Source organism: Arvicanthis niloticus, chromosome 1 (genome assembly GCF_011762505.2).
Source record: "Arvicanthis niloticus isolate mArvNil1 chromosome 1, mArvNil1.pat.X, whole genome shotgun sequence".
Taxonomy (NCBI): Eukaryota; Metazoa; Chordata; class Mammalia; order Rodentia; family Muridae; genus Arvicanthis; species Arvicanthis niloticus.
Genome location: NC_047658.1, coordinates 164647524 through 164656831, shown reverse-complemented (window position 1 = coordinate 164656831; position 9308 = coordinate 164647524).

Sequence of the window (9308 nt, the reverse complement as noted above, 5' to 3'; positions counted from 1 at the left end):
CAGTTGTGACAGGTTAGTTAAAATGAAGCCAAGTTTCTTTAAGTTTTACTTATTTTTATTTTACATGTATAGGTATTTTGCCCGCACGCATGCCTGTGTAGCAGAGAGCATGCAGTGTCTGTGAAGGCCAGAAGAGGATGCTAGATCCTCCTGAACTTAGAGACAGTTGTTAGACACCATACAGATATTGGGAATAAACCTGGGTCCCCTGGAAGAGCAGCTAATATTCTTAAGAACTGGGCCATCTCTCCAGGCCCTAAAATAAAATTTTAAAGATTATTTGTGTGTGTGTGTATGTGTGTATATATGTGTATGCAGTGTGTATATGTGTGTGTGCACAGTTTATGTATGTGTGTAGTGTGTGTGTATGTTTGTGTGTATGTGTGTGTACATGAATGTGTGTGCAGTGTATGTATATGTGTATGTGTGTGTATGTATGTGTGTGTACATGAATGTGTTTACAGTGTATGTATATGTATATGAGTGTGTGTGTGTATGTGTGTGTATGTACGTACCTAGAAAGTTTGGCAAAGAAATCATGAAAACAAGGCACAGGGACAGAATCCCACAGTGGGAATGATGCCTCATCTCCATGAGCTCTTCTCCCTCAGATGACTTCTCCAGCTCTCCTTTGTTGCCATCCAAGGGTCTCCCCTTATCACTTTCCTCACTTAAGACTCATCACACTGGGTGCTAGGCCACAAAGACATAGGACTTATCTGTGATTATAAATAAAGGATGGCATTATCTGGAACACTTTGACACAGCTAAACATGTATCTGAGTGCTTGCTGCATGGCAGGCCCTCAAGTCACTGTCAAATAAATGAGCAAACCAAGAAAGAATGAACCTGGAAAGCATCGTGTTTTGCATACTGGCTCCAATAACAACGGCCTGCACCATCCCACAGCAAAGAACTCCAAATGGTCTCTTCATAGCCACTTGCTCAATTAAACAAAAGCCCAAGCTGAAAACGTGAAAGCTTTTTCCAAGCAGCTCAGGGCAGAGGCTTTGCAGTTCTGTAGAATTTACAGTCACTCAGCTTACACTGAACATACAGTTATGTCCTATAGGAGTACGTGCCAATTCTGGTCTATCATGAGGGTTCTAATCAAACAGCTCTGTTTGCACAGGAGGTAAGTCTTCCCTTACACAGCAGCCTGATTCTGGCAGCTTTGTGATACTCAACTTCTGGTGAGGGAAAATAAAGAGCATGAGACACCTGTGTGGCCAGATAACCAGCACAGGGGCCCAGCCTTCAGAGAGCCTGTCTTAGGGCCTCTTATCTAGCTCTGCCATGGCCAAGGCTGTCCATGGGAAAGAGGACATGTGGACCTCAGACTCCAAAGTGCCCTGAGAAGGAAATTCTGTTGCTACAGAAGGTTGGTAGTGTTCGTCTTCAGAATGTCATCTCACTAAACACAAGGGCTCCAGCCCTGGAAGGTGAGATGACAGTCAAGTATCCAAGAATCAAATTAGATAAGAGAAATAAACATAGCTACATTTTATTGAAGTTTCCATATGTATGCACTTTTGAATTGAATCCAATTCATCTCTGTGGGAGGTCTGGCTCTTTTCTTATGAAGGAGTGGAGTTCAGAGAGCTTACACTGTGGGTTCCTGGTTCCTGGTAGACTACTCTGGAGATGTGCGCCTCCCAGTGACTTCGGCAGGCCTGTTTGTGTCAGCACACGGAAGGCCAATGTTCTTGGGTCGCATTAGTACAGACTTGATCTGAAGAGTGCTCAGGAGTGAGCACAGAGGTGGTTTTAGAATAGGAAGCAAATCTGCACTCACCGTTTCTGAGAACATAGTTTTGCTGCAGAAATCCCTCTTCACTGCTCAAATGCCAATTTAAGTAAACACGTAAACTCTCTGAAATTGAATGTGGCAATTATTTCTCTTCTAGGCTATCACAATGGGTTTTCAAAAACACATTTACTTTTTTTTTTGCCAGTACCAAAAGATATATGTTTTAGTTCTAAAAAAAAAAATAATAAAAATCATTAGTGTCCTAGTCATCCAAACAAGGAATCATGCAAACACCGTATACACATCTGAATCCTGACTTCCTGTATCTCCATATGAGTTCAGAGTCATACAATTTTGAAAGCTGTACAGCATAATTATGAGAATAAACTTTGAGCAGTGTGATATTTCACAAATACTCTCCTGATATATCTAGGGCATGTTTACATATTTTAATACATTTGAGGATAGTTTCTACTGGGAAAATATGTTTTTCTTCTTCAAAACCTTGCATATGATAATTTCGAATGCATTTTTTGGTTACATAGAACATTATCACTTAATATATTACAATAAACAGATTTTGCTTATGTTGAAAAAACAAATTTACTTTAAAAAATGTATTTGCTTTATCTATGTGCATACATGTGTAGGTATTTGCACATGCATGGAAGTCAGTATACATCCACCATGTAGATTCTAGGAATCAAACTTAGTTTTTCAGATTTGGCAGCAAGCACCTTTTCCAACTGAGCCATTTTGCTGGACCACATGGCAGGGGTTTTCTAGCTGTCCCCTTGTCTGTCCTCTAGACAGTCTGCCAGACAGTCAGATATGCTGTGTGGATGATCCTGTCACTATCCTTAAAAATCTAATTTCCCCTTTCCTTGGTCTGTATTTTTCTTGGTATACACTGCTTGATAGGAATGCAATACTAGACACTTTAGAAATATAAAAATAGGTCAGACATATATTTAAATGGAGACTGCACACAACAAACCACAAGACCATGATGTAATTTGACCCATTCCAGAAGGTACAACCCTAGTTTGGGGAGTGCCTCGGTCCTTCCTGGAAAGGCCCTCACAGGTCTGCCTAGAGCACTGGTTCTCAATCTTCCTAATGCTGAGACCCATATGTGAGGAACACAGTTCCTCGATTTGTGGTGATCCCCAGCCATAAAATTGTTGCTGTAGCTACTTCATAGCTGTAATTTAGCTGCCGTTATGAATCATAATGTAATTATCTTTGGAGGTGGAGGTTTGCCAAAGGAGTCCCGACCCACAGGTAGAAAACTGCTGCCTACAGGCTTCTCAGTCAGTTGGTTCTAGATCAAATTGCCAGTTAAGGTAATCAATCACCTTGGGAGGCAGTCCCTCCTCTTGAAGGGTTTGTAAGTTTCAGGGTCTCAGCATGAACTCCCAGGGTCTTAGGGTTTTCTCTGATTGAACATGTTTGTTTACTGTTAATTCCCTTTTCCGGCTCATGGGTGCGCAAATGTTTGATTTCTTTATTGCTTAGTTCTGGTACATTCTATGGGCCCAGAGTTCACCACTTGCCCTAGATCATGAGCTTTTTGGTCTGTTGTTTTTACAGTTGTCTCTTACAGTGTTTTGTATTTCTGACACACCGGCAGAAACATCTCCCTTTGCAGCAGACTCTGTTCTCATCCACGTCTCCTTCTAAACAATGCTCTATTGATTTTTCCCTTTGTCAAGGGGCTTCTCCTGTTATTGATCTTAAACATCTCTTTGACCTCTGTCTCACCTGTCTTTTCCTTTATCCTTACTATTTACATTCTTCTAATAATTTAGGGCTTGATGTGTTCTTGGTTTTCTAGCCCCTGGTGCATTATTAGGTTATCCATGCTACTTCTTTAATGTAGACATTTACACTATAAACAACCCTCATAATGACTTTTCTGTGTCCTACGAGACAGCAATGTTTAAAGATAATAATATAATAAAATCGCATTGTCATTATGCAATGTTTCCTTTATCATTTATCTGAAAAAAAAAATAATTTCCCCTTTGAGTCTCTTCAATGAACTGTGCTAGTTAATTTTCATGCATGGGGAAAGTTGCCAAATTTCTTGCTGCCAGTTTATAGTTTCACGCCATTGTGGTTGGAAAGAATAATTGGAATGATTTCATTCTTCCTAAATTTCTAAGGCCTTTTGTGGACTAACATGTGATGTATTCTGAGACTATTTCATCGATGTTGAGAAATTCATGCATGGCCGTTACATACGAGCATGATACCGATGGAGGAAAAGTTCTGATCTGATCCTGAGGTCTGTAGTAAGTGAGAGCTTCTCTGCTCTCATCACATCTACCCAATATAAAACTACATGCCTTAGCCAGACCTAGCAGCCAGCAGAAAAGAAACAATGTCCAGGATAGAAAGGGAGCGGCCAGGTTGTCCCTTCGTGTAAGACAGCATGATCCTACACACAGCAAGCACTAAATGCTGAACAAAAAGATCCTATATAAAGAACCAGTAAAACTTCAGGGTATAAAGTTTACATTTAAAAATTAACATTTTTTACACACTAGGAATGAACTATTTAAATGATAATTAAGAAAACAATCCTTTTCACAAAGGATTAAAAAAACACTAAGAGCCATGTTATAGCAAACTTTTATAACCTCAGCATCGAGGTGGTTAAAGCAGCATGGTCATAGGTCTCAAAGGTAATCCAGTGATTGCTTTGATAACAAGAGTGTTCATTTATGCACAGAGCAAAGCAATAGACCACCTATTCGGAACAACACTGATTGATCATGCACAGAGCAAAGCAATAGACCACCTATTCAGAACAACACTAAGATAGTCCAAGTTAGTTTGGTTTTGGACCTGTTGCGTTCAGATTCACCTATAAAGATATCTTTATGAAACTTGTCACTATATACAGTGAGTACATGCTACTGAAATTAAGAACTAAGGATGCATAATATAGATGGTGATGATGAGGATGATGAGGATGATGAGGATGAGGATGAGGATGAAAGAAAAGGAAGAACAATTGTCCCATCACAGAAACCTAATAACCCTCTGTAGCACCTATTGGTTGTGCAAAGCCCAGGTCTTCACATGGCCTAAGAATTTTTTTTTTTTTTGGAACCTTGTGGCTAATGTTAACAGCATCCTAATTCTACTGTTCAAACTGGGGAGGGGAGCTATCCCTAAAGCTGTCGCCTGACTGTGGTATCTGTTTCCCATCTGGGCTGCCTTGTCTGGTTACCTTGGGAAAGTTGGGGCAGCTCCGGCTGGGTCCTTTGGGGATGAGATCTTGGTTTGGTGACTGCTGGCTTGGTAGTAGTGGCTGGAAGCACAGAGAGGCCTAGTACAGGAGACTCAGGAGGCTCTGTAGGCGAATGCCTTCTCTATGGCTCCCCACGGGGGGTGGGGGGGGTGGGGGTGGGGGGGGGAGGGGGTGGATCCCAACAGACAGTCCATGGTTTTAACACGTTTATTGTCATGGTAGAAAGGGATAAGTAAAAGCCATACCCCACTTCTCAGGGTGGGCCTGAGGTTAAATACCTTTTGCAGGGAGGAATGTCTAGAAAGGAAAGCTTAATTGGCTAAGCCCTCCAGGCCTTTAGGTACCTCATTAAAATGGAGATCTGTCTTGAGCCTACATGACCATAGGTCAAGTCCTCTACCTGAGGAGGGGATTGGGGTATTGTTCTTACGTGACTGATGGCTACAAATCTATGGAGGGCTGTGACCTCCTGTCGGGAGCCTGGTGTCTGGGAGCATGGCAAAAATGCCTTCCGTCCCTCATGATCACCGGAGTTTCCAGCCTATGCTCGACCAGGAACCAGGCTGCCTTTCATGGTCCTACAATGTGTGTGTTCTTTCAATGCACTTCAGATGTCCACATAGAGCCATGTGCTAGAATGAACTAAATGAGCTATCTGTACATCTGGAATTCCATGCAGCTGGAATTCCTTGCATCTGGAATTCCATGCAGCTGGAATTTCTTGCATCTGGAATTTTTTGCAGCTAGAATTCTGTGCAGCTGGAATTCCATGCAGCTGGAATGATGGACACTGCAAATAGAAAATGTAGGGTTGGGAATAAAAACCCAGCACGATGGTGACCAAGGGCAGCATTGATGCCCCAAGGGCAAGTATGGAGTGGGAGGATCCTTAACAAAATCTTATGAATGACCGTCATTTTTAGACACTTGCACCCAAGAGACCAAAGCAGAAAAGAATTAGCTGTGCTATGTGTCACACAATCCAACAGTTTTCTAGCACAGAAAACTCAAAGCTACCAGCTCTAGTGTAATTTTTAAAAAGTCCTGTCTTTTAACTCTGCAGGGAAGCCAACTTTGAACGGAGCCACACTCTTTACTTCCTTTCTGCTTTGTCCTATACACTGGCTCATAAAGCAAAATTTCTCTCTTTAGCTCATTGGATCACTCATCTGTTGAAGAATAGCCTTGATACCACAGGGTAAACTGAGGCAATGAGTGTGAAATCAGTGATTGGGGCCCATGTTGATAGCAACCAATGAGACCCCATTGATAGCAGCAAAAGATTAAAAGGAAAAAGAGAGGAGAAGAAAACTGGCTTTGGCAGCACCAGGCGTGAGCCTCTACTGATGGTAGTGCCAGGCGTGAGCTTCTATTGATGGTGCCAGGAGTGAGCCTCTACTGATGGCAGTGGGCAACTGGAGAAAAGAAAGAGAAGGAGCTGGTGGCAACCAGTTTAAGCTGCTACTGAGAGTGGCCAGAGGGAGTTGCCACTGATAGTGGCCAGCAATCAAAAAAAAGGAGAAAAAATTATGTGCGTGCGTGCGTGCGCGCGCGCGCGCGCGCACACACACACACACACACACACACACACACACACACAGGATAAAAGCAAAGCAAGCTCCAAACATCTTACACACATACACACACACACACACACACACACACACATATATATACATACATACATGCATAAATATATTTTGTAGATGGAGAAAAGCTCCAACCATCTAACACACACACACACACACTGGATAAAGAAAAACAGGCTCCAAACATCTTACACATACACATATACACATATACACATATATACATATACATATCATATACACATATACACACATATATATATACATACATGCATACATACATACATACATACACATATTTGGTAGATGGAGAAAAGCTCCAACCATCTAACACACACACACACACACACACACACACACACACACACTTGGTGGATAGAACAAAGCTCTAATGAATAAGCTCTAACCATCTGATATGCACACATACACATATATACAGTTGATGGATAGAGCAAAGCTCTAATGAGCGGCTCTAACAATTTTATTTTTTCCTTTAGTTCTTTTATATCCCTGAAGACAAATTCTCTATGTAAGGAAAAAAATTACCTCATTAAACAACAGATAAAAGGTTGCACAGAGGGTATTACAGCAGGACTGTACCCAAGGGGGGATTCCCCTTTTCTGAGGAGAAGAGGAGGGATATTGGGAGAGGGATTTTTAAGGGCAGGATGGGGCAGAGATCAGGGTGGGGGCTGCAATCAGGATGTAAAGTGAATAAAAATAAATTATTGAAAAATATTTAATAAGACCCAAGAAATAGAAAAGCTTTTAAAATGAACAGATTTGAAAGCATAACTATGTCTTAGAGGTAACAGTGCCTTACAAACCTACTATGTGACAGATAAAGGCTGTTTATGAAAAATTAGATTTATGGACGTCATGGAAGACTTATTACTCAAAGTATAATTAAATATTCAAATAATTAAAAAAAACAAACTCAAAGCAGTAGTTTTAGCCACATGTTCATTATACCTTCAAAGCAGTAGCTTTTATGTAATAGAATTGCCCACTCCTTGTTCATGGCCTTACTTTATCATGGTGAATACCTGTAGCCTCATCCCTGGACCTAGTCTAGAATGAATGTTTTTCTTTGAACATTGATTTTTTCCAAGCCTATTCTTCTTCCTAGAGCAATGCATGTAAAAGTTCATTGAACTCCTTTCAAACTCATGTAACCTTTACTATTTTACAAGGAAGAGCAACATTCTCCTTTGATCCTAACGAAACATCCTATCAACTATCTTCTTAAAATTACTTGAATCAAATTAGGAATTCTGTAAAACCATTAACTCATCTACACAACATTCTTTCATAAAAGTTCATCTTCATGTTCATCTGCAGGAAATTTGCCCAATAGGGGGAGCTGATGCTCAAGAATCTATCATAACTATCGGCATATTGAGTCATTCTTTGCCCAATCACACAGTGTCAGATGAACAAGGAATACAGTACAACCAACATGAGAAGGGACAGCAGCATCAAGAAGCAATCCTGGGATACAGCCCCTGGGGCCACACCTTTCCATGATACACCCATCTCAGCCATGTAAAGTGGCACACCATCTCACGGAAGCTTACTTGCTCACTGCAGCTCTTCGTGGCATCTGCCTCTCATCCATTTCAAAGACTGCCCAACTCAGCAATTACAAATGAAAGCCAGTAAGAATTTAAACTAATTTATTTTCTATTTTTCATTTTATATTATACATTGTATCAATGAGAGTTCTTACAGCTAACCCAATGGCTTTCTATGAATGGAAGTTTCAAGAATCCAGTAGCTGTTCAGCTCATAAAGCTAGAAGTCTCAGCTGTGCCAGGAACCATCTAGGAGAAACAAAAAGCTAGCAGGTGATCTTCCTGAGATGGTCTGCCATGGATTAAAATCTATGATGAAGTTGTTCCTTTAGGCAAGGCCAAGAATTTCATTTTAGGAAAGATTCCTGCTATTAATATGCTTTTCCTGGTATTATTAAATATGTATAACAATCACTAGGTATTAACCCACCCTTTTGAGCAAATTTCTACAGAACTACAAAGATGTGCTGTCTTATAGTGTTGCTATATAGACAAATAGATGATTTCTTAATTCTTAATAATGATCCTATAAGAATTCCTAAGATTATACTAGTAATTATTAAGCCCTCTATAATAGGACTGCTATAACAGAGACTAACACTCTCTGTTATGAAATCTGCAATGAGAACCCTGCCATTCTTCAAGTGTCATGAGTTAATTGCTTCCAAGATAGAAAGAAGGCATTTACAACTTAGAACACATTCCAAGAAGTTGTAAAACCATTAACCATAGGTCATAAAAAGGGAACTAAGGATTTACTACAGGTGCCAGTACAGAAGATAAAATATTCACTGGATTTGTCTATACAAACTTCACTAATAACTTAGTCACAAATGTATGGTTTTTAACTCTCCATGAATCTGTAGAGCTGGTAACAGATGAGGAATGTTTAGCTAGATAATTACTTATAATGGGTAGGCATGTAAACATTCTCTGTTATAAACTTCTTATTCAATTTATGATTTGAATTTATGTGTAAACTTGTAATGAACTTTTTACCATGTGATCGTGTATTCTGAAAGATGTGTAAGTGCTGAGGACAAAGAGAAGAGCAAAAGAACCCTTATCCCCCTTTTTTCTTAGACCCCTGATCCCTTTTCTTAGAAAACTTCCAAAGCAAACATTTTGAGAGA